Genomic DNA, 24,073 nt, shown 5'->3' with positions numbered 1-24,073 from the left:
CGCTGAGTGCACAGGTACAGTTCATTCACCACTTGAAGACAAGGGCTCGTCAACGTGCTTTCCGTCTCGATCTTGCTCAGTGAGAATTGCAAAGAAGAGAGAGTTCACGACTCAACATTCTCCACGCAAACGGCACGGAAAAACACAACCTGCTCTTGAATTCGATGTTTTCACCTCTTTAAACTGACAGGATAAAGAGGATGCGTCATCCTCTCTGGGCCCATTAAGGGCGTTATTACGCTCCAGAGGGAACCTCACACCAAGGGGAAAAGTGTCACTGAAATGAACTGACCAGGAGTGGTGTGTGAGTCAGTGTAAACAGTGAGCAGTAAAGGGTGACCCATTAGCACCAACTCTGAGCTTTGTACCACCAGCTCTACACTCACTTCCTGCCTCATGCCTCGCGGTCGGCATTGTCTTTCACTTTTATTACACTCCCTCGCTGCCGTTCTCAACCTATTTCCGACCGATAGCAGGTGTCTGTTTAGGACCTGCCCCTTTTTGAAACGGATTCCTGGGAGATCGGCGTCACTCGATGGGGTAGGCTTTTGCCCGAAACGTCGATTTCGCTGCTCCTTGGATGCCTGCCTGAACTGTTGTGCTCTTCCAGCGCCACTCATCCAGGGTAGGATTTACTGCCCATCCCTGATTACCCGACAGATCAGGGGGATGAGTTACTTTCCTGAACCCTTGAACTCCTCAGCACGGAGCTCCAGCCATGAGGCTGCTAGGGAGGGGGTTCCAGGACTTTGATCCAGCGCTAGCGAAGCTACAACGAGATCTTTGCAACTCAGAAAGCTGAGATGATCGGAGGGGGATTCGCGGAGCTAGTTTACCGGTGTATCTGCTGCCTTTGCCCTTCTAGATGAATGCAAACAATCACTGGGCTGACTCTGGCAGGATCAGCGGGTGTATTCTGTGCGTAACTAGGAATTCGTTTTCAATCGGATAATTCACAATTAGAGAAATAAATCTTCATTACCAGACTGGGAGCTGTATCCAGGTCTGGACGATGCAAAGTCGGATTCCTAAACAGGGATCCCGCCCTGTGACGCTGACAGGAAACCTTGCCAACTGACTTGTACACACGCTGGTGACTGTCCTTCACTCCATATCCACCTTCAGCAGCAATGTTTTCTCTTTTCCTCCTTCAGCAGAAAAAGAAAAGACAACTGCACTCCAACTCTAGGAGAAGGAGGATCTATTTTCTGTTGGCGTAAAATGAATGAACGGTGACGGCAGAGAATGAGGGTGATGATCAGCTCGTGGAGTGTGTGCGCGCGCGCGTTTGCCACAGCATTCCCTGGTAAGTCAGCAGTGTCTCCACCTCACGTCGTTATTCCCACCAAACTGGGAATGAAGGTGGGAGAATAAAAGCGAATGAGAAGCAGGAGCGCTTGTGGAACAGCGGCACGAAATTCCAGGTAGAACGAAGAGTGACACTACTGCTGGAACGAGATGCAGGATCGCCAAATCATTACAGGCTGCAACAGAACGTTGAGCTGTCTGACCAGCAACACAACTCTGGTAAGAAGATGCAAGTGCGCACTTTTGACACAGCAAGCAGGCACCACTGGGATTCGAACCCAGGATCTCCTGTTTACTAGACAGGCGCTTTAACCATCTAAGATATGGCGCCAAAGCGCGCGGTTGGGCGCTGAGTGCACAGGTACAGTTCATTCAACACTTGAAGACAAGGGCTCGTCAACGTGCTTTCCGTCTCGATCTTGCTCAGTGAGAATTGCAAAGAAGAGAGAGTTCACGACTCAACATTCTCCACGCAAACGGCACGGAAAAACACAACCTGCTCTTGAATTCGATGTTTTCACCTCTTTAAACTGACAGGATAAAGAGGATGTGTCATCCTCTCTGGGCCCATTAAGGGCGTTATTACGCTCCAGAGGGAACCTCACACCAAGGGGAAAAGTGTCACTGAAATGAACTGACCAGGAGTGGTGTGTGAGTCAGTGTAAACAGTGAGCAGTAAAGGGTGACCCATAAGCACCAACTCTGAGCTTTGTACCACCAGCTCTACACTCACTTCCTGCCTCATGCCTCGCGGTCGGCATTGTCTTTCACTTTTATTACACTCCCTCGCTGCCGTTCTCAACCTATTTCCGACCGATAGCAGGTGTCCGTTTAGGACCTGCCCCTTTTTGAAACGGATTCCTGGGAGATCGGCGTCACTCGATGGGGTAGGCTTTTGCCCGAAACGTCGATTTCACTGCTCCTTGGATGCCTGCCTGCAATGTTGTGCTCTTCCAGCGCCACTCATCCAGGGTAGGATTTACTGCCCATCCCTGATTACCCGACAGATCAGGGGGATGAGTTACTTTCCTGAACCCTTGAACTCCTCAGCACGGAGCTCCAGCCATGAGGCTGCTAGGGAAGGGGTTCCAGGACTTTGATCCAGCGCTAGCGAAGCTACAACGAGATCTTTACAACTCAGAAAGCTGAGATGATCGGAGGGGGATTCGCGGAGCTAGTTTACCGGTGTATCTGCTGCCTTTGCCCTTCTAGATGAATGCAAACAATCACTGGGCTGACTCTGGCAGGATCAGCGGGTGTATTCTGTGCGTAACTAGGAATTCGTTTTCAATCGGATAATTCACAATTAGAGAAATAAATCTTCATTACCAGACTGGGAGCTGTATCCAGGTCTGGACGATGCAAAGTCGGATTCCTAAACAGGGATCCCGCCCTGTGACGCTGACAGGAAACCTTGCCAACTGACTTGTACACACGCTGGTGACTGTCCTTCACTCCATATCCACCTTCAGCAGCAATGTTTTCTCTTTTCCTCCTTCAGCAGAAAAAGAAAAGACAACTGCACTCCAACTCTAGGAGAAGGAGGATCTATTTTCTGATGGCGTAAAATGAATGAACGGTGACGGCAGAGAATGAGGGTGATGATCAGCTCGTGGAGTGTGTGCGCGCGCGCGTTTGCCACAGCATTCCCTGGTAAGTCAGCAGTGTCTCCACCTCACGTCGTTATTCCCACCAAACTGGGAATGAAGGTGGGAGAATAAAAGCGAATGAGAAGCAGGAGCGCGTGTGGAACAGCGGCACGAAATTGCAGGTAGAACGAAGAGTGACACTACTGCTGGAACGAGATGCAGGATCGCCAAATCATAACAGGCTGCAACAGAACGTTGAGCTGTCTGACCAGCAACACAACTCTAGTAAGAAGATGCAAGTGCGCACTGTTGACACAGCAAGCAGGCACCACTGGGATTCGAACCCTGGATCTCCTGTTTACTAGACAGGCGCTTTAACCATCTAAGCCATAGAGCCACAGCGCGCGCGATCGGGCGCTGAGTGCACAGGTAATGTTCATTCACCACTTGAAGACAAGGGCTCGTCAACGTGCTTTCCGTCTCGATCTTGCTCAGTGAGAATTGCAAAGAAGAGAGAGTTCACGACTCAACATTCTCCACGCAAACGGCACGGAAAAACACAACCTGCTCTTGAATTCGATGTTTTCACCTCTTTAAACTGACAGGATAAAGAGGATGTGTCATCCTCTCTGGGCCCATTAAGGGCGTTATTACGCTCCAGAGGGAACCTCACACCAAGGGGAAAAGTGTCACTGAAATGAACTGACCAGGAGTGGTGTGTGAGTCAGTGTAAACAGTGAGCAGTAAAGGGTGACCCATTAGCACCAACTCTGAGCTTTGTACCACCAGCTCTACACTCACTTCCTGCCTCATGCCTCGCGGTCGGCATTGTCTTTCACTTTTATTACACTCCCTCGCTGCCGTTCTCAACCTATTTCCGGCCGATAGCAGGTGTCCGTTTAGGACCTGCCCCTTTTTGAAACGGATTCCTGGGAGATCGGCGTCACTCGATGGGGTAGGCTTTTGCCCGAAACGTCGATTTCGCTGCTCCTTGGATGCCTGCCTGAACTGTTGTGCTCTTTCAGCGCCACTCATCCAGGGTAGGATTTACTGCCCATCCCTGATTACCCGACAGATCAGGGGGATGAGTTACTTTCCTGAACCCTTGAACTCCTCAGCACGGAGCTCCAGCCATGAGGCTGCTAGGGAGGGGGTTCCAGGACTTTGATCCAGCGCTAGCGAAGCTACAACGAGATCTTTACAACTCAGAAAGCTGAGATGATCGGAGGGGGATTCGCGGAGCTAGTTTACCGGTGTATCTGCTGCCTTTGCCCTTCTAGATGAATGCAAACAATCACTGGGCTGACTCTGGCAGGATCAGCGGGTGTATTCTGTGCGTAACTAGGAATTCGTTTTCAATCGGATAATTCACAATTAGAGAAATAAATCTTCATTACCAGACTGGGAGCTGTATCCAGGTCTGGACGATGCAAAGTCGGATTCCTAAACAGGGATCCCGCCCTGTGACGCTGACAGGAAACCTTGCCAACTGACTTGTACACACGCTGGTGACTGTCCTTCACTCCATATCCACCTTCAGCAGCAATGTTTTCTCTTTTCCTCCTTCAGCAGAAAAAGAAAAGACAACTGCACTCCAACTCTAGGAGAAGGAGGATCTATTTTCCGTTGGCGTAAAATGAATGAACGGTGACGGCAGAGAATGAGGGTGATGATCAGCTCGTGGAGTGTGTGCGCGCGCGCGTTTGCCACAGCATTCCCTGGTAAGTCAGCAGTGTCTCCACCTCACGTCGTTATTCCCACCAAACTGGGAATGAAGGTGGGAGAATAAAAGCGAATGAGAAGCAGGAGCGCTTGTGGAACAGCGGCACGAAATTCCAGGTAGAACGAAGAGTGACACTACTGCTGGAACGAGATGCAGGATCGCCAAATCATAACAGGCTGCAACAGAACGTTGAGCTGTCTGACGAGCAACACAACTCTGGTAAGAAGATGCAAGTGCGCACTTTTGACACAGCAAGCAGGCACCACTGGGATTTGAACCCAGGATCGCCTGTTTACTAGACAGGTGCTTTAACCATCTAAGCCATAGAGCCACAGCGCGCGGTGGAGCGCCGAGTGCACAGGTACAGTTCATTCACCACTTGAAGACAAGGGCTCGTCAACGTGCTTTCTGTCTCGATCTTGCTCAGTGAGAATTGCAAAGAAGAGAGAGTTCACGACTCAACATTCTCCACGCAAACGGCACGGAAAAATACAACCTGCTCATGAATCCGATGTTTTCACCTCTTTAAACTGACAGGATAAAGAGGATGTGTCATCCTCTCTGGGCCCATTAAGGGCGTTATTACGCTCCAGAGGGAACCTCACACCAAGGGGAAAAGTGTCACTGAAATGAACTGACCAGGAGTGGTGTGTCAGTCAGTGTAAACAGTGAGCAGTAAAGGGTGACCCATTAGCACCAACTCTGAGCTTTGTACCACCAGCTCTACACTCACTTCCTGCCTCATGCCTCGCGGTCGGCATTGTCTTTCACTTTTATTACACTCCCTCGCTGCCGTTCTCAACCTATTTCCGACCGATAGCAGGTGTCCGTTTAGGACCTGCCCCTTTTTGAAACGGATTCCTGGGAGATCGGCGTCACTCGATGGGGTAGGCTTTTGCCCGAAACGTCGATTTCGCTGCTCCTTGGATGCCTGCCTGAACTGTTGTGCTCTTCCAGCGCCACTCATCCAGGGTAGGATTTACTGCCCATCCCTGATTACCCGACAGATCAGGGGGATGAGTTACTTTCCTGAACCCTTGAACTCCTCAGCACGGAGCTCCAGCCATGAGGCTACTAGGGAGGGGGTTCCAGGACTTTGATCCAGCGCTAGCGAAGCTACAACGAGATCTTTACAACTCAGAAAGCTGAGATGATCGGAGGGGGATTCGCGGAGCTAGTTTACCGGTGTATCTGCTGCCTTTGCCCTTCTAGATGAATGCAAACAATCACTGGGCTGACTCTGGCAGGATCAGCGGGTGTATTCTGTGCGTAACTAGGAATTCGTTTTCAATCGGATAATTCACAATTAGAGAAATAAATCTTCATTACCAGACTGGGAGCTGTATCCAGGTCTGGACGATGCAAAGTCGGATTCCTAAACAGGGATCCCGCCCTGTGACGCTGACAGGAAACCTTGCCAACTGACTTGTACACACGCTGGTGACTGTCCTTCACTCCATATCCACCTTCAGCAGCAATGTTTTCTCTTTTCCTCCTTCAGCAGAAAAAGAAAAGACAACTGCACTCCAACTCTAGGAGAAGGAGGATCTATTTTCCGTTGGCGTAAAATGAATGAACGGTGACGGCAGAGAATGAGGGTGATGATCAGCTCGTGGAGTGTGTGCGCGCGCGCGTTTGCCACAGCATTCCCTGGTAAGTCAGCAGTGTGTCCACCTCACGTCGTTATTCCCACCAAACTGGGAATGAAGGTGGGAGAATAAAAGCGAATGAGAAGCAGGAGCGCGTGTGGAACAGCGGCACGAAATTCCAGGTAGAACGAAGAGTGACACTACTGCTGGAACGAGATGCAGGATCGCCAAATCATAACAGGCTGCAACAGAACGTTGAGCTGTCTGACCAGCAACACAACTCTAGTAAGAAGATGCAAGTGCGCACTGTTGACACAGCAAGCAGGCACCACTGGGATTCGAACCCTGGATCTCCTGTTTACTAGACAGGCGCTTTAACCATCTAAGCCATAGAGCCACAGCGCGCGCGATCGGGCGCTGAGTGCACAGGTACAGTTCATTCACCACTTGAAGACAAGGGCTCGTCAACGTGCTTTCCGTCTCGATCTTGCTCAGTGAGAATTGCAAAGAAGAGAGAGTTCACGACTCAACATTCTCCACGCAAACGGCACGGAAAAACACAACCTGCTCTTGAATTCGATGTTTTCACCTCTTTAAACTGACAGGATAAAGAGGATGTGTCATCCTCTCTGGGCCCATTAAGGGCGTTATTACGCTCCAGAGGGAACCTCACACCAAGGGGAAAAGTGTCACTGAAATGAACTGACCAGGAGTGGTGTGTGAGTCAGTGTAAACAGTGAGCAGTAAAGGGTGACCCATTAGCACCAACTCTGAGCTTTGTACCACCAGCTCTACACTCACTTCCTGCCTCATGCCTCGCAGTCGGCATTGTCTTTCACTTTTATTACACTCCCTCGCTGCCGTTCTCAACCTATTTCCGACCGATAGCAGGTGTCCGTTTAGGACCTGCCCCTTTTTGAAACGGATTCCTGGGAGATCGGCGTCACTCGATGGGGTAGGCTTTTGCCCGAAACGTCGATTTCGCTGCTCCTTGGATGCCTGCCTGAACTGTTGTGCTCTTCCAGCGCCACTCATCCAGGGTAGGATTTACTGCCCATCCCTGATTACCCGACAGATCAGGGGGATGAGTTACTTTCCTGAACCCTTGAACTCCTCAGCACGGAGCTCCAGCCATGAGGCTGCTAGGGAGGGGGTTCCAGGACTTTGATCCAGCGCTAGCGAAGCTACAACGAGATCTTTACAACTCAGAAAGCTGAGATGATCGGAGGGGGATTCGCGGAGCTAGTTTACCGGTGTATCTGCTGCCTTTGCCCTTCTAGATGAATGCAAACAATCACTGGGCTGACTCTGGCAGGATCAGCGGGTGTATTCTGTGCGTAACTAGGAATTCGTTTTCAATCGGATAATTCACAATTAGAGAAATAAATCTTCATTACCAGACTGGGAGCTGTATCCAGGTCTGGACGATGCAAAGTCGGATTCCGAAACAGGGATCCCGCCCTGTGACGCTGACAGGAAACCTTGCCAACTGACTTGTACACACGCTGGTGACTGTCCTTCACTCCATATCCACCTTCAGCAGCAATGTTTTCTCTTTTCCTCCTTCAGCAGAAAAAGAAAAGACAACTGCACTCCAACTCTAGGAGAAGGAGGATCTATTTTCCGTTGGCGTAAAATGAATGAACGGTGACGGCAGAGAATGAGGGTGATGATCAGCTCGTGGAGTGTGTGCGCGCGCGTGTTTGCCACAGCATTCCCTGGTAAGTCAGCAGTGTCTCCACCTCACGTCGTTATTCCCACCAAACTGGGAATGAAGGTGGGAGAATAAAAGCGAATGAGAAGCAGGAGCGCTTGTGGAACAGCGGCACGAAATTCCAGGTAGAACGAAGAGTGACACTACTGCTGGAACGAGATGCAGGATCGCCAAATCATAACAGGCTGCAACAGAACGTTGAGCTGTCTGACCAGCAACACAACTCTGGTAAGAAGATGCAAGTGCGCACTTTTGACACAGCAAGCAGGCACCACTGGGATTCGAACCCTGGATCTGTTGGTTATTAGACAGGCGCTTTAACCATCTAAGCCATGGTGCCACAGCGCGCGTCTGGGCGCTGAGTGCACAGGTACAGTTCATTCACCACTTGAAGACAAGGGCTCGTCAACGTGCTTTCCGTCTCGATCTTGCTCAGTGAGAATTGCAAAGAAGAGAGAGTTCACGACTCAACATTCTCCACGCAAATGGCACGGAAAAACACAACCTGCTCTTGAATTCGATGTTTTCACCTCTTTAAACTGACAGGATAAAGAGGATGTGTCATCCTCTCTGGGCCCATTAAGGGCGTTATTACGCTCCAGAGGGAACCTCACACCAAGGGGAAAAGTGTCACTGAAATGAACTGACCAGGAGTGGTGTGTGAGTCAGTGTAAACAGTGAGCAGTAAAGGGTGACCCATTAGCACCAACTCTGAGCTTTGTACCACCAGCTCTACACTCACTTCCTGCCTCATGCCTCGCGGTCGGCATTGTCTTTCACTTTTATTACACTCCCTCGCTGCCGTTCTCAACCTATTTCCGACCGATAGCAGGTGTCCGTTTAGGACCTGCCCCTTTTTGAAACGGATTCCTGGGAGATCGGCGTCACTCGATGGGGTAGGCTTTTGCCCGAAACGTCGATTTCGCTGCTCCTTGGATGCCTGCCTGAACTGTTGTGCTCTTCCAGCGCCACTCATCCAGGGTAGGATTTACTGCCCATCCCTGATTACCCAACAGATCAGGGGGATGAGTTACTTTCCTGAACCCTTGAACTCCTCAGCACGGAGCTCCAGCCATGAGGCTGCTAGGGAGGGGGTTCCAGGACTTTGATCCAGCGCTAGCGAAGCTACAACGAGATCTTTACAACTCAGAAAGCTGAGATGATCGGAGGGGGATTCGCGGAGCTAGTTTACCGGTGTATCTGCTGCCTTTGCCCTTCTAGATGAATGCAAACAATCACTGGGCTGACTCTGGCAGGATCAGCGGGTGTATTCTGTGCGTAACTAGGAATTCGTTTTCAATCGGATAATTCACAATTAGAGAAATAAATCTTCATTACCAGACTGGGAGCTGTATCCAGGTCTGGACGATGCAAAGTCGGATTCCTAAACAGGGATCCCGCCCTGTGACGCTGACAGGAAACCTTGCCAACTGACTTGTACACACGCTGGTGACTGTCCTTCACTCCATATCCACCTTCAGCAGCAATGTTTTCTCTTTTCCTCCTTCAGCAGAAAAAGAAAAGACAACTGCACTCCAACTCTAGGAGAAGGAGGATCTATTTTCCGTTGGCGTAAAATGAATGAACGGTGACGGCAGAGAATGAGGGTGATGATCAGCTCGTGGAGTGTGTGCGCGCGCGCGTTTGCCACAGCATTCCCTGGTAAGTCAGCAGTGTCTCCACCTCACGTCGTTATTCCCACCAAACTGGGAATGAAGGTGGGAGAATAAAAGCGAATGAGAAGCAGGAGCGCGTGTGGAACAGCGGCACGAAATTCCAGGTAGAACGAAGAGTGACACTACTGCTGGAACGAGATGCAGGATCGCCAAATCATAACAGGCTGCAACAGAACGTTGAGCTGTCTGACCAGCAACACAACTCTGGTAAGAAGATGCAAGTGCGCACTTTGGACACAGCAAGCAAGCACCACTGGGATTCTAACCCAGGATCTCCTGTTTACAAGACAGGCGCTTCAACCATCTAAGCCATGGCGACACAGCGCGCGGTTGGGCGCTGAGTGCACAGGTACAGTTCATTCACCACTTGAAGACAAGGGCTCGTCAACGTGCTTTCTGTCTCGATCTTGCTCAGTGAGAATTGCAAAGAAGAGAGAGGTCACGACTCAACATTCTCCACGCAAACGGCACGGAAAAATACAACCTGCTCATGAATCCGATGTTTTCACCTCTTTAAACTGACAGGATAAAGAAGATGTGTCATCCTCTCTGGGCCCATTAAGGGCGTTATTACGCTCCAGAGGGAACCTCACACCAAGGGGAAAAGTGTCACTGAAATGAACTGACCAGGAGTGGTGTGTGAGTCAGTGTAAACAGTGAGCAGTAAAGGGTGACCCATTAGCACCAACTCTGAGCTTTGTACCACCAGCTCTACACTCACTTCCTGCCTCATGCCTCGCGGTCGGCATTGTCTTTCACTTTTATTACACTCCCTCGCTGCCGTTCTCAACCTATTTCCGACCGATAGCAGGTGTCCGTTTAGGACCTGCCCCTTTTTGAAACGGATTCCTGGGAGATCGGCGTCACTCGATGGGGTAGGCTTTTGCCCGAAACGTCGATTTCGCTGCTCCTTGGATGCCTGCCTGAACTGTTGTGCTCTTCCAGCGCCACTCATCCAGGGTAGGATTTACTGCCCATCCCTGATTACCCGACAGATCAGGGGGATGAGTTACTTTCCTGAACCCTTGAACTCCTCAGCACGGAGCTCCAGCCATGAGGCTGCTAGGGAGGGGGTTCCAGGACTTTGATCCAGCGCTAGCGAAGCTACAACGAGATCTTTACAACTCAGAAAGCTGAGATGATCGGAGGGGGATTCGCGGAGCTAGTTTACCGGTGTATCTGCTGCCTTTGCCCTTCTAGATGAATGCAAACAATCACTGGGCTGACTCTGGCAGGATCAGCGGGTGTATTCTGTGCGTAACTAGGAATTCGTTTTCAATCGGATAATTCACAATTAGAGAAATAAATCTTCATTACCAGACTGGGAGCTGTATCCAGGTCTGGACGATGCAAAGTCGGATTCCGAAACAGGGATCCCGCCCTGTGACGCTGACAGGAAACCTTGCCAACTGACTTGTACACACGCTGGTGACTGTCCTTCACTCCATATCCACCTTCAGCAGCAATGTTTTCTCTTTTCCTCCTTCAGCAGAAAAAGAAAAGACAACTGCACTCCAACTCTAGGAGAAGGAGGATCTATTTTCCGTTGGCGTAAAATGAATGAACGGTGACGGCAGAGAATGAGGGTGATGATCAGCTCGTGGAGTGTGTGCGCGCGCGCGTTTGCCACAGCATTCCCTGGTAAGTCAGCAGTGTCTCCACCTCACGTCGTTATTCCCACCAAACTGGGAATGAAGGTGGGAGAATAAAAGCGAATGAGAAGCAGGAGCGCTTGTGGAACAGCGGCACGAAATTCCAGGTAGAACGAAGAGTGACACTACTGCTGGAACGAGATGCAGGATCGCCAAATCATAACAGGCTGCAACAGAACGTTGAGCTGTCTGACCAGCAACACAACTCTGGTAAGAAGATGCAAGTGCGCACTTTTGACACAGCAAGCAGGCACCACTGGGATTCGAACCCTGGATCTGTTGGTTATTAGACAGGCGCTTTAACCATCTAAGCCATGGTGCCACAGCGCACGTCTGGGCGCTGAGTGCACAGGTACAGTTCATTCACCACTTGAAGACAAGGGCTCGTCAACGTGCTTTCCGTCTCGATCTTGCTCAGTGAGAATTGCAAAGAAGAGAGAGTTCACGACTCAACATTCTCCACGCAAATGGCACGGAAAAACACAACCTGCTCTTGAATTCGATGTTTTCACCTCTTTAAACTGACAGGATAAAGAGGATGTGTCATCCTCTCTGGGCCCATTAAGGGCGTTATTACGCTCCAGAGGGAACCTCACACCAAGGGGAAAAGTGTCACTGAAATGAACTGACCAGGAGTGGTGTGTGAGTCAGTGTAAACAGTGAGCAGTAAAGGGTGACCCATTAGCACCAACTCTGAGCTTTGTACCACCAGCTCTACACTCACTTCCTGCCTCATGCCTCGCGGTCGGCATTGTCTTTCACTTTTATTACACTCCCTCGCTGCCGTTCTCAACCTATTTCCGACCGATAGCAGGTGTCCGTTTAGGACCTGCCCCTTTTTGAAACGGATTCCTGGGAGATCGGCGTCACTCGATGGGGTAGGCTTTTGCCCGAAACGTCGATTTCGCTGCTCCTTGGATGCCTGCCTGAACTGTTGTGCTCTTCCAGCGCCACTCATCCAGGGTAGGATTTACTGCCCATCCCTGATTACCCGACAGATCAGGGGGATGAGTTACTTTCCTGAACCCTTGAACTCCTCAGCACGGAGCTCCAGGCATGAGGCTGCTAGGGAGGGGGTTCCAGGACTTTGATCCAGCGCTAGCGAAGCTACAACGAGATCTTTACAACTCAGAAAGCTGAGATGATAGGAGGGGGGATTCGCGGAGCTAGTTTACCGGTGAATCTGCTGCCTTTGCCCTTCTAGATGAATGCAAACAATCACTGGGCTGACTCTGGCAGGATCAGCGGGTGTATTCTGTGCGTAACTAGGAATTCGTTTTCAATCGGATAATTCACAATTAGAGAAATAAATCTTCATTACCAGACTGGGAGCTGTATCCAGGTCTGGACGATGCAAAGTCGGATTCCTAAACAGGGATCCCGCCCTGTGACGCTGACAGGAAACCTTGCCAACTGACTTGTACACACGCTGGTGACTGTCCTTCACTCCATATCCACCTTCAGCAGCAATGTTTTCTCTTTTCCTCCTTCAGCAGAAAAAGAAAAGACAACTGCACTCCAACTCTAGGAGAAGGAGGATCTATTTTCCGTTGGCGTAAAATGAATGAACGGTGACGGCAGAGAATGAGGGTGATGATCAGCTCGTGGAGTGTGCGCGTGCGCGCGTTTGCCACAGCATTCCCTGGTAAGTCAGCAGTGTCTCCACCTCACGTCGTTATTCCCACCAAACTGGGAATGAAGGTGGGAGAATAAAAGCGAATGAGAAGCAGGAGCGCGTGTGGAACAGCGGCACGAAATTCCAGGTAAAACGAAGAGTGACACTACTGCTGGAACGAGATGCAGGATCGCCAAAACACAACAGGCTGCAACAGAACGTTGAGCTGTCTGACCAGCAACACAACTCTGGTAAGAAGATGCAAGTGCGCACTTTTGACACAGCAAGCAGGCACCACTGGGATTCGAACCCAGGATCTCCTGTTTACGAGACAGGCGCTTTAACCATCTAAGCCATGGCACCACAGCGCGCAGCTGGGCGCTGAGTGCACAGGTACAGTTCATTCACCACTTGAAGACAAGGGCTCGTCAACGTGCTTTCCGTCTCGATCTTGCTCAGTGAGAATTGCAAAGAAGAGAGAGTTCACGACTCAACATTCTCCACGCAAACGGCACGGAAAAACACAACCTGCTCTTGAATTCGATGTTTTCACCTCTTTAAACTGACAGGATAAACAGGATGTGTCATCCTCTCTGGGCCCATTAAGGACGTTATTACGCTCCAGAGGGAACCTCACACCAAGGGGAAAAGTGTCACTGAAATGAACTGACCAGGAGTGGTGTGTGAGTCAGTGTAAACAGTGAGCAGTAAAGGGTGACCCATTAGCACCAACTCTGAGCTTTGTACCACCAGCTCTACACTCACTTCCTGCCTCATGCCTCGCGGTCGGCATTGTCTTTCACTTTTATTACACTCCCTCGCTGCCGTTCTCAACCTATTTCCGACCGATAGCAGGTGTCCGTTTAGGACCTGCCCCTTTTTGAAACGGATTCCTGGGAGATCGGCGTCACTCGATGGGGTAGGCTTTTGCCCGAAACGTCGATTTCGCTGCTCCTTGGATGCCTGCCTGAACTGTTGTGCTCTTCCAGCGCCACTCATCCAGGGTAGGATTTACTGCCCATCCCTGATTACCCGACAGATCAGGGGGATGAGTTACTTTCCTGAACCCTTGAACTCCTCAGCACGGAGCTCCAGCCATGAGGCTGCTAGGGAAGGGGTTCCAGGACTTTGATCCAGCGCTAGCGAAGCTACAACGAGATCTTTACAACTCAGAAAGCTGAGATGATCGGAGGGGGATTCGCGGAGCTAGTTTACCGGTGTATCTGCTGCCTTTGCCCTTCTAGATGAATGCAAACAATCACTGGGCTGACTCTGGCCGGATCAGCGGGTGTATTCTGTGCGTAACTAGGAATTCGTTTTCAATCGGATAATTCACAAATAGAGAAATAAATCTTCATTACCAGACTGGGAGCTGTATCCAGGTGTGGACGATGCAAAGTCGGATTCCTAAACAGGGATCCCGCCCTGTGACGCTGACAGGAAACCTTGCCAACTGACTTGTACACACGCTGGTGACTGTCCTTCACTCCATATCCACCTTCAGCAGCAATGTTTTCTCTTTTCCTCCTTCAGCAGAAAAAGAAAAGACAACTGCACTCCAACTCTAGGAGAAGGAGGATCTATTTTCCGTTGGCGTAAAATGAATGAACGGTGACGGCAGAGAATGAGGGTGATGATCAGCTCGTGGAGTGTGTGCGCGCGCGCGTTTGCCACAGCATTCCCTGGTAAGTCAGCAGTGTCTCCACCTCACGTCGTTATTCCCACCAAACTGGGAATGAAGGTGGGAGAATAAAAGCGAATGAGAAGCAGGAGCGCGTGTGGAACTGCGGCACAAAATTCCAGGTAGAACGAAGAGTGACACTACTGCTGGAACGAGATGCAGGATCGCCAAATCATAACAGGCTGCAACAGAACGTTGATCTGTCTGACCAGCAACACATCTCTGGTAAGAAGACGCAAGTGCGCACTTTTGACACAGCAAGCAGGCACCACTGGGATTCGAACCCAGCATCTCCTGTTTATTAGACAGACGCTTTAACCATCTAAGCCATGGCGCCACAGCGCGCGGATGGGCGCTGAGTGCACAGGTACAGTTTATTCACCACTTGAAGACAAGGGCTCGTCAACGTGCTTTCCGTCTCGATCTTGCTCAGTGAGAATTGCAAAGAAGAGAGAGTTCACGACTCAACATTCTCCACGAAAACGGCACGGAAAAACACAACCTGCTCTTGAATTCGATGTTTTCACCTCTTTAAACTGACAGGATAAACAGGATGTGTCATCCTCTCTGGGCCCATTAAGGACGTTATTACGCTCCAGAGGGAACCTCACACCAAGGGGAAAAGTGTCACTGAAATGAACTGACCAGGAGTGGTGTGTGAGTCAGTGTAAACAGTGAGCAGTAAAGGGTGACCCATTAGCACCAACTCTGAGCTTTGTACCACCAGCTCTACACTCACTTCCTGCCTCATGCCTCGCGGTCGGCATTGTCTTTCACTTTTATTACACTCCCTCGCTGCCGTTCTCAACCTATTTCCGACCGATAGCAGGTGTCCGTTTAGGACCTGCCCCTTTTTGAAACGGATTCCTGGGAGATCGGCGTCACTCGATGGGGTAGGCTTTTGCCCGAAACGTCGATTTCGCTGCTCCTTGGATGCCTGCCTGAACTGTTGTGCTCTTCCAGCGCCACTCATCCAGGGTAGGATTTACTGCCCATCCCTGATTACCCAACAGATCAGGGGGATGAGTTACTTTCCTGAACCCTTGAACTCCTCAGCACGGAGCTCCAGCCATGAGGCTGCTAGGGAGGGGGTTCCAGGACTTTGATCCAGCGCTAGCGAAGCTACAACGAGATCTATACAACTCAGAAAGCTGAGATGATAGGAGGGGGATTCGCGGAGCTAGTTTACCGGTGTATCTGCTGCCTTTGCCCTTCTAGATGAATGCAAACAATCACTGGGCTGACTCTGGCAGGATCAGCGGGTGTATTCTGTGCGTAACTAGGAATTCGTTTTCAATCGGATAATTCACAATTAGAGAAATAAATCTTCATTACCAGACTGGGAGCTGTATCCAGGTCTGGACGATGCAAAGTCGGATTCCTAAACAGGGATCCCGCCCTGTGACGCTGACAGGAAACCTTGCCAACTGACTTGTACACACGCGGGTGACTGTCCTTCACTCCATATCCACCTTCAGCAGCAATGTTTTCTCTTTTCCTCCTTCAGCAGAAAAAGAAAAGACAACTGCACTCCAACTCTAGGAGAAGGAGGATCTATTTTCCGTTGGCGTAAAATGAATGAACGGTGACGGCAGAGAATGAGGGTGATGATCAGCTCGTGGAGTGTGTGCGCGCGCGCGTTTGCCACAGCATTCCCTGGTAAGTCAGCAGTGTCTCCACCTCACGTCGTTATTCCCACCAAACTGGGAATGAAGGTGGGAGAATAAAAGCGAATGAGAAGCAGGAGCGCTTGTGGAACAGCGGCACGAAATTCCAGGTAGAACGAAGAGTGACACTACTGCTGGAACGAGATGCAGGATCGCCAAAACACAACAGGCTGCAACAGAACGTTGAGCTGTCTGACCAGCAACACAACTCTGGTAAGAAGATGCAAGTGCGCACATTTGACACAGCAAGCAGGCACCACTGGGATTCGAACCCAGGATCTCCTGTTTACGAGACAGGCGCTTTAACCATCTAAGCCATGGCACCACAGCGCGCGGCTGGGCGCTGAGTGCACAGGTACAGTTCATTCACCACTTGAAGACAAGGGCTCGTCAACGTGCTTTCCGTCTCGATCTTGCTCAGTGAGAATTGCAAAGAAGAGAGAGTTCACGACTCAACATTCTCCACGCAAACGGCACGGAAAAACACAACCTGCTCTTGAATTCGATGTTTTCACCTCTTTAAACTGACAGGATAAAGAGGATGTGTCATCCTCTCTGGGCCCATTAAGGGCGTTATTACGCTCCAGAGGGAACCTCACACCAAGGGGAAAAGTGTCACTGAAATGAACTGACCAGGAGTGGTGTGTGAGTCAGTGTAAACAGTGAGCAGTAAAGGGTGACCCATTAGCACCAACTCTGAGCTTTGTACCACCAGCTCTACACTCACTTCCTGCCTCATGCCTCGCGGTCGGCATTGTCTTTCACTTTTATTACACTCCCTCGCTGCCGTTCTCAACCTATTTCCGACCGATAGCAGGTGTCCGTTTAGGACCTGCCCCTTTTTGAAACGGATTCCTGTGAGATCGGCGTCACTCGATGGGGTAGGCTTTTGCCCGAAACGTCGATTTCGCTGCTCCTTGGATGCCTGCCTGAACTGTTGTGCTCTTCCAGCGCCACTCATCCAGGGTAGGATTTACTGCCCATCCCTGATTACCCGACAGATCAGGGGGATGAGTTACTTTCCTGAACCCTTGAACTCCTCAGCACGGAGCTCCAGCCATGAGGCTGCTAGGGAAGGAGTTCCAGGACTTTGATCCAGCGCTAGCGAAGCTACAACGAGATCTTTACAACTCAGAAAGCTGAGATGATCGGAGGGGGATTCGCGGAGCTAGTTTACCGGTGTATCTGCTGCCTTTGCCCTTCTAGATGAATGCAAACAATCACTGGGCTGACTCTGGCAGGATCAGCGGGTGTATTCTGTGCGTAACTAGGAATTCGTTTTCAATCGGATAATTCACAATTAGAGAAATAAATCTTCATTACCAGACTGGGAGCTGTATCCAGGTCTGGACGATGCAAAGTCGGATTCCTAAACAGGGATCCCGCCCTGTGACGCTGACAGGAAACCTTGCCAACTGACTTGTACACACGCTGGTGACTGTCCTTCACTCCATATCCACCTTCAGCAGCAATGTTTTCTCTTTTCCTCCTTCAGCAGAAAAAGAAAAGACAACTGCACTCCAACTCTAGGAGAAGGAGGATCTATTTTCCGTTGGCGTAAAATGAATGAACCGTGACGGCAGAGAATGAGGGTGATGATCAGCTCGTGGAGTGTGTGCGCGCGTTTGCCACAGCATTCCCTGGTAAGTCAGCAGTGTCTCCCCCTCACGTCGTTATTCCCACCAAACTGGGAATGAAGGTGGGAGAATAAAAGCGAATGAGAAGCAGGAGCGCGTGTGGAACAGCGGCACGAAATTCCAGGTAGAACGAAGAGTGACACTACTGCTGGAACGAGATGCAGGATCGCCAAATCATAACAGGCTGCAACAGAACGTTGAGCTGTCTGACCAGCAACACAACTCTGGTAAGAAGATGCCAGTGTGCACTTTTGACACAGCAAGCAGGCACCACTGGGATTCAAACCCAGGATCTTCTGTTTACTAGACAGGCACTTTAACCATCTAAGCCATGACGCCACAGCGTGCGGCTGGGCGCTGAGTGCACAGGTACAGTTCATTCACCACTTGAAGACAAGGGCTCGTCAACGTGCTTTCCGTCTCGATCTTGCTCAGTGAGAATTGCAAAGAAGAGAGAGTTCACGACTCAACATTCTCCACGCAAACGGCACGGAAAAACACAACCTGCTCTTGAATTCGATGTTTTCACCTCTTTAAACTGACAGGATAAAGAGGATGTGTCATCCTCTCTGGGCCCATTAAGGGCGTTATTACGCTCCAGACGGAACCTCACACCCAGGGGAAAAGTGTCACTGAAATGAACTGACCAGGAGTGGTGTGTGAGTCAGTGTAAACAGTGAGCAGTAAAGGGTGACCCATTAGCACCAACTCTGAGCTTTGTACCACCAGCTCTACACTCACTTCCTGCTTCATGCCTTCGCGGTCGGCATTGTCTTTCACTTTTATTACACTCCCTCGCTGCCGTTCTCAACCTATTTCCGACCGATAGCAGGTGTCCGTTTAGGACCTGCCCCTTTTTGAAACGGATTCCTGGGAGATCGGCGTCACTCGATGGGGTAGGCTTTTGCCCGAAACGTCGATTTCGCTGCTCCTAGGATGGCTGCCTGAACTGTTGTGCTCTTCCAGCGCCACTCATCCAGGGTAGGATTTACTGCCCATCCCTGATTACCCGACAGATCAGGGGGATGAGTTACTTTCCTGAACCCTTGAACTCCTCAGCACGGAGCTCCAGCCATGAGGCTGCTAGGGAAGGGGTTCCAGGACTTTGATCCAGCGCTAGCGAAGCTACAACGAGATCTTTACAACTCAGAAAGCTGAGATGATCGGAGGGGGATTCGCGGAGCTAGTTTACCGGTGTATCTGCTGCCTTTGCCCTTCTAGATGAATGCAAACAATCACTGGGCTGACTCTGGCAGGATCAGCGGGTGTATTCTGTGCATAACTAGGAATTCGTTTTCAATCGGATAATTCACAATTAGAGAAATAAATCTTCATTACCAGACTGGGAGCTGTATCCAGGTCTGGACGATGCAAAGTCGGATTCCTAAACAGGGATCCCGCCCTGTGACGCTGACAGGAAACCTTGCCAACTGACTTGTACACACGCTGGTGACTGTCCTTCACTCCATATCCACCTTCAGCAGCAATGTTTTCTCTTTTCCTCCTTCAGCAGAAAAAGAAAAGACAACTGCACTCCAACTCTAGGAGAAGGAGGATCTATTTTCCGTTGGCGTAAAATGAATGAACGGTGACGGCAGAGAATGAGGGTGATGATCAGCTCAAGGAGTGTGTGCGCGCGCGCGTTTGCCACAGCATTCCCTGGTAAGTCAGCAGTGTCTCCACCTCACGTCGTTATTCCCACCAAACTGGGAATGAAGGTGGGAGAATAAAAGCGAATGAGAAGCAGGAGCGCTTGCGGAACAGCGGCACGAAATTCCAGGTAGAACGAAGAGTGACACTACTGCTGGAACGAGATGCAGGATCGCCAAATCATAACAGGCTGCAACAGAACGTTCAGCTGTCTGACCAGCAACACAACTCTGGTAAGAAGACGCAAGTGCGCACTTTTGACACAGCAAGCAGGCACCACTGGGATTCGAACCCAGCATCTCCTGTTTATTAGACAGACGCTTTAACCATCTAAGCCATGGTGCGACAGCACGCGGTGGGGTGCTGAGTGCACCGGTACAGTTCGTTCACCACTTGAAGACAAGGGCTCGTCAACGTGCTTTCCGTCTCGATCTTGCTCAGTGAGAATTGCAAAGAAGAGAGAGTTCACGACTCAACATTCTCCACGCAAACGGCACGGAAAAACACAACCTGCTCTTGAATTCGATGTTTTCACCTCTTTAAACTGACAGGATAAACAGGATGTGTCATCCTCTCTGGGCCCATTAAGGGCGTTATTACGCTCCAGAGGGAACCTCACACCAAGGGGAAAAGTGTCACTGAAATGAACTGACCAGGAGTGGTGTGTGAGTCAGTGTAAACAGTGAGCAGTAAAGGCTGACCCATTAGCACCAACTCTGAGCTTTGTACCACCAGCTCTACACTCACTTCCTGCCTCATGCCTCGCGGTCGGCATTGTCTTTCACTTTTATTACACTCCCTCGCTGCCGTTCTCAACCTATTTCCGACCGATAGCAGGTGTCCGTTTAGGACCTGCCCCTTTTTGAAACGGATTCCTGGGAGATCGGCGTCACTCGATGGGGTAGGCTTTTGCCCGAAACGTCGATTTCGCTGCTCCTTGGATGCCTGCCTGAACTGTTGTGCTCTTCCAGCGCCACTCATCCAGGGTAGGATTTACTGCCCATCCCTGATTACCCGACAGATCAGGGGGATGAGTTACTTTCCTGAACCCTTGAACTCCTCAGCACGGAGCTCCAGCCATGAGGCTGCTAGGGAAGGGGTTCCAGGACTTTGATCCAGCGCTAGCGAAGCTACAACGAGATCTTTACAACTCAGAAAGCTGAGATGATCGGAGGGGGATTCGCGGAGCTAGTTTACCGGTGTATCTGCTGCCTTTGCCCTTCTAGATGAATGCAAACAATCACTGGGCTGACTCTGGCCGGATCAGCGGGTGTATTCTGTGCGTAACTAGGAATTCGTTTTCAATCGGATAATTCACAAATAGAGAAATAAATCTTCATTACCAGACTGGGAGCTGTATCCAGGTGTGGACGATGCAAAGTCGGATTCCTAAACAGGGATCCCGCCCTGTGACGCTGACAGGAAACCTTGCCAACTGACTTGTACACACGCTGGTGACTGTCCTTCACTCCATATCCACCTTCAGCAGCAATGTTTTCTCTTTTCCTCCTTCAGCAGAAAAAGAAAAGACAACTGCACTCCAACTCTAGGAGAAGGAGGATCTATTTTCCGTTGGCGTAAAATGAATGAATGGTGACGGCAGAGAATGAGGGTGATGATCAGCTCGTGGAGTGTGTGCGCGCGCGCGTTTGCCACAGCATTCCCTGGTAAGTCAGCAGTGTCTCCACCTCACGTCGTTATTCCCACCAAACTGGGAATGAAGGTGGGAGAATAAAAGCGAATGAGAAGCAGGAGCGCGTGTGGAACTGCGGCACAAAATTGCAGGTAGAACGAAGAGTGACACTACTGCTGGAACGAGATGCAGGATCGCCAAATCATAACAGGCTGCAACAGAACATTGAGCTGTCTGACCAGCAACACAACTCTGGTAAGAAGACGCAAGTGCGCACTTTTGACACAGCAAGCAGGCACCACTGGGATTCGAACCCAGCATCTCCTGTTTATTAGACAGATGCTTTAACCATCTAAGCCATGGTGCGACAGCACGCGGTGGGGTGCTGAGTGCACCGGTACAGTTCGTTCACCACTTGAAGACAAGGTCTCGTCAACGTGCTTTCCGTCTCGATCTTGCTCAGTGAGAATTGCAAAGAAGAGAGAGTTCACGACTCAACATTCTCCACGAAAACGGCACGGAAAAACACAACCTGCTCTTGAATTCGATGTTTTCACCTCTTTAAACTGACAGGATAAAGAGGATGTGTCATCCTCTCTGGGCCCATTAAGGGCGTTATTACGCTCCAGAGGGAACCTCACACCAAGGGGAAAAGTGTCACTGAAATGAACTGACCAGGAGTGGTGTGTGAGTCAGTGTAAACAGTGAGCAGTAAAGGCTGAACCATTAGCACCAACTCTGAGCTTTGTACCACCAGCTCTACACTCACTTCCTGCCTCATGCCTCGCGGTCGGCATTGTCTTTCACTTTTATTACACTCCCTCGCTGCCGTTCTCAACCTATTTCCGACCGATAGCAGGTGTCCGTTTAGGACCTGCCCCTTTTTGAAACGGATTCCTGGGAGATCGGCGTCACTCGATGGGGTAAGCTTTTGCCCGAAACGTCGATTTCGCTGCTCCTTGGATGCCTGCCTGAACTGTTGTGCTCTTCCAGCGCCACTCATCCAGGGTAGGATTTACTGCCCATCCCTGATTACCCGACAGATCAGGGGGATGAGTTACTTTCCTGAACCCTTGAACTCCTCAGCACGGAGCTCCAGCCATGAGGTTGCTAGGGAGGGGGTTCCAGGACTTTGATCCAGCGCTAGCGAAGCTACAACGAGATCTTTACAACTCAGAAAGCTGAGATGATCGGAGGGGGATTCGCGGAGCTAGTTTACCGGTGTATCTGCTGCCTTTGCCCTTCTAGATGAATGCAAACAATCACTGGGCTGACTCTGGCAGGATCAGCGGGTGTATTCTGTGCGTAACTAGGAATTCGTTTTCAATCGGATAATTCACAATTAGAGAAATAAATCTTCATTACCAGACTGGGAGCTGTATCCAGGTCTGAACGATGCAAAGTCGGATTCCTAAACAGGGATCCCGCCCTGTGACGCTGACAGGAAACCTTGCCAACTGACTTGAACACACGCTGGTGACTGTCCTTCACTCCATATCCACCTTCAGCAGCAATGTTTTCTCTTTTCCTCCTTCAGCAGAAAAAGAAAAGACAACTCCACTCCAACTCTAGGAGAAGGAGGATCTATTTTCCGTTGGCGTAAAATGAATGAACGTTGACGGCAGAGAATGAGGGTGATGATCAGCTCGTGGAGTGTGTGCGCGCGCGCGTTTGCCACAGCATTCCCTGGTAAGTCAGCAGTGTCTCCACCTCACGTCGTTATTCCCACCAAACTGGGAATGTAGGTGGGAGAATAAAAGCGAATGAGAAGCAGGAGCGCGTGTGGAACTGCGGCACAAAATTCCAGGTAGAACGAAGAGTGACACTACTGCTGGAACGAGATGCAGGATCGCCAAATCATAACAGGCTGCAACAGAACGTTGAGCTGTCTGACCAGCAACACAACTCTGGTAAGAAGATGCAAGTGCGCACTTTTGACACAACAAGCGGGCACCACTGGGATTCGAACCCAGGAGCTCCTGTTGACTCGACAGGCGCTTTAACCATCTAAGCCATGGCGCCACAGCGCGCGGATGGGCGCTGAGTGCACAGGTACAGTCTATTCACCAATTGAAGACAAGGGCTCGTCAACGTGCTTTCCGTCTCGATCTTGCTCAGTGAGAATTGCAAAGAAGAGAGAGTTCACGACTCAACATTCTCCACGAAAACGGCACGGAAAAACACAACCTGCTCTTGAATTCGATGTTTTCACCTCTTTAAACTGACAGGATAAAGAGGATGTGTCATCCTCTCTGGGCCCATTAAGGGCGTTATTACGCTCCAGAGGGAACCTCACACCAAGGGGAAAAGTGTCACTGAAATGAACTGACCAGGAGTGGTGTGTGAGTCAGTGTAAACAGTGAGCAGTAAAGGGTGACCCATTAGCACCAACTCTGAACTTTGTACCACCAGGTCTACACTCACTTCCTGCCTCATGCCTCGCGGTCGGCATTGTCTTTCACTTTTATTACACTCCCTCGCTGCCGTTCTCAACCTATTTCCGACCGATAGCAGGTGTCCGTTTAGGACCTGCCCCTTTTTGAAACGGATTCCTGTGAGATCGGCGTCACTCGATGGGGTAGGCTTTTGCCCGAAACGTCGATTTCGCTGCTCCTTGGATGCCTGCCTGAACTGTTGTGCTCTTCCAGCGCCACTCATCCAGGGTAGGATTTACTACCCATCCCTGATTACCCGACAGATCAGGGGGATGAGTTACTTTCCTGAACCCTTGAACTCCTCAGCACGGAGCTCCAGCCATGAGGCTGCTAGGGAAGGAGTTCCAGGACTTTGATCCAGCGCTAGCGAAGCTACAACGAGATCTTTACAACTCAGAAAGCTGAGATGATAGGAGGGGGATTCGCGGAGCTAGTTTACCGGTGTATCTGCTGCCTTTGCCCTTCTAGATGAATGCAAACAATCACTGGGCTGACTCTGGCAGG

General features: G+C 50.4%; 9 non-coding genes across 9 annotated transcripts; all 9 read right to left on the bottom strand.

The window, feature by feature from the left end:
• Positions 1-1,565: 1,565 nt before the first annotated feature.
• On the bottom strand, positions 1,566-1,639 carry trnat-agu (transfer RNA threonine (anticodon AGU)). The gene has a single exon. It is a non-coding gene; the product is annotated as a tRNA-Thr (tRNA).
• A 1,581-nt stretch (positions 1,640-3,220) lies between these two features.
• Positions 3,221-3,294, bottom strand: trnat-agu (transfer RNA threonine (anticodon AGU)). The gene has a single exon. It is a non-coding gene; the product is annotated as a tRNA-Thr (tRNA).
• Positions 3,295-4,877: 1,583 nt separating this feature from the next.
• trnat-agu (transfer RNA threonine (anticodon AGU)) lies at positions 4,878-4,951 on the bottom strand. Its single transcript has one exon. It is a non-coding gene; the product is annotated as a tRNA-Thr (tRNA).
• A 1,581-nt stretch (positions 4,952-6,532) lies between these two features.
• Positions 6,533-6,606, bottom strand: trnat-agu (transfer RNA threonine (anticodon AGU)). The gene has a single exon. It is a non-coding gene; the product is annotated as a tRNA-Thr (tRNA).
• A 6,549-nt stretch (positions 6,607-13,155) lies between these two features.
• Positions 13,156-13,229, bottom strand: trnat-cgu (transfer RNA threonine (anticodon CGU)). The gene has a single exon. It is a non-coding gene; the product is annotated as a tRNA-Thr (tRNA).
• A 1,581-nt stretch (positions 13,230-14,810) lies between these two features.
• Positions 14,811-14,884, bottom strand: trnai-aau (transfer RNA isoleucine (anticodon AAU)). Its single transcript has one exon. It is a non-coding gene; the product is annotated as a tRNA-Ile (tRNA).
• Positions 14,885-16,465: 1,581 nt separating this feature from the next.
• trnat-cgu (transfer RNA threonine (anticodon CGU)) lies at positions 16,466-16,539 on the bottom strand. Its single transcript has one exon. It is a non-coding gene; the product is annotated as a tRNA-Thr (tRNA).
• A 1,577-nt stretch (positions 16,540-18,116) lies between these two features.
• Positions 18,117-18,190, bottom strand: trnat-agu (transfer RNA threonine (anticodon AGU)). The gene has a single exon. It is a non-coding gene; the product is annotated as a tRNA-Thr (tRNA).
• A 4,892-nt stretch (positions 18,191-23,082) lies between these two features.
• Positions 23,083-23,156, bottom strand: trnat-agu (transfer RNA threonine (anticodon AGU)). Its single transcript has one exon. It is a non-coding gene; the product is annotated as a tRNA-Thr (tRNA).
• Between the last annotated feature and the right edge of the window lie 917 nt (positions 23,157-24,073).

This window comes from Chiloscyllium punctatum, chromosome 45 (assembly GCF_047496795.1).
Source record: "Chiloscyllium punctatum isolate Juve2018m chromosome 45, sChiPun1.3, whole genome shotgun sequence".
Lineage (NCBI taxonomy): Eukaryota > Metazoa > Chordata > Chondrichthyes > Orectolobiformes > Hemiscylliidae > Chiloscyllium > Chiloscyllium punctatum.
Note: the sequence above shows the minus strand (reverse complement) of the source record. Positions and strands in the feature narration are given on the sequence as shown.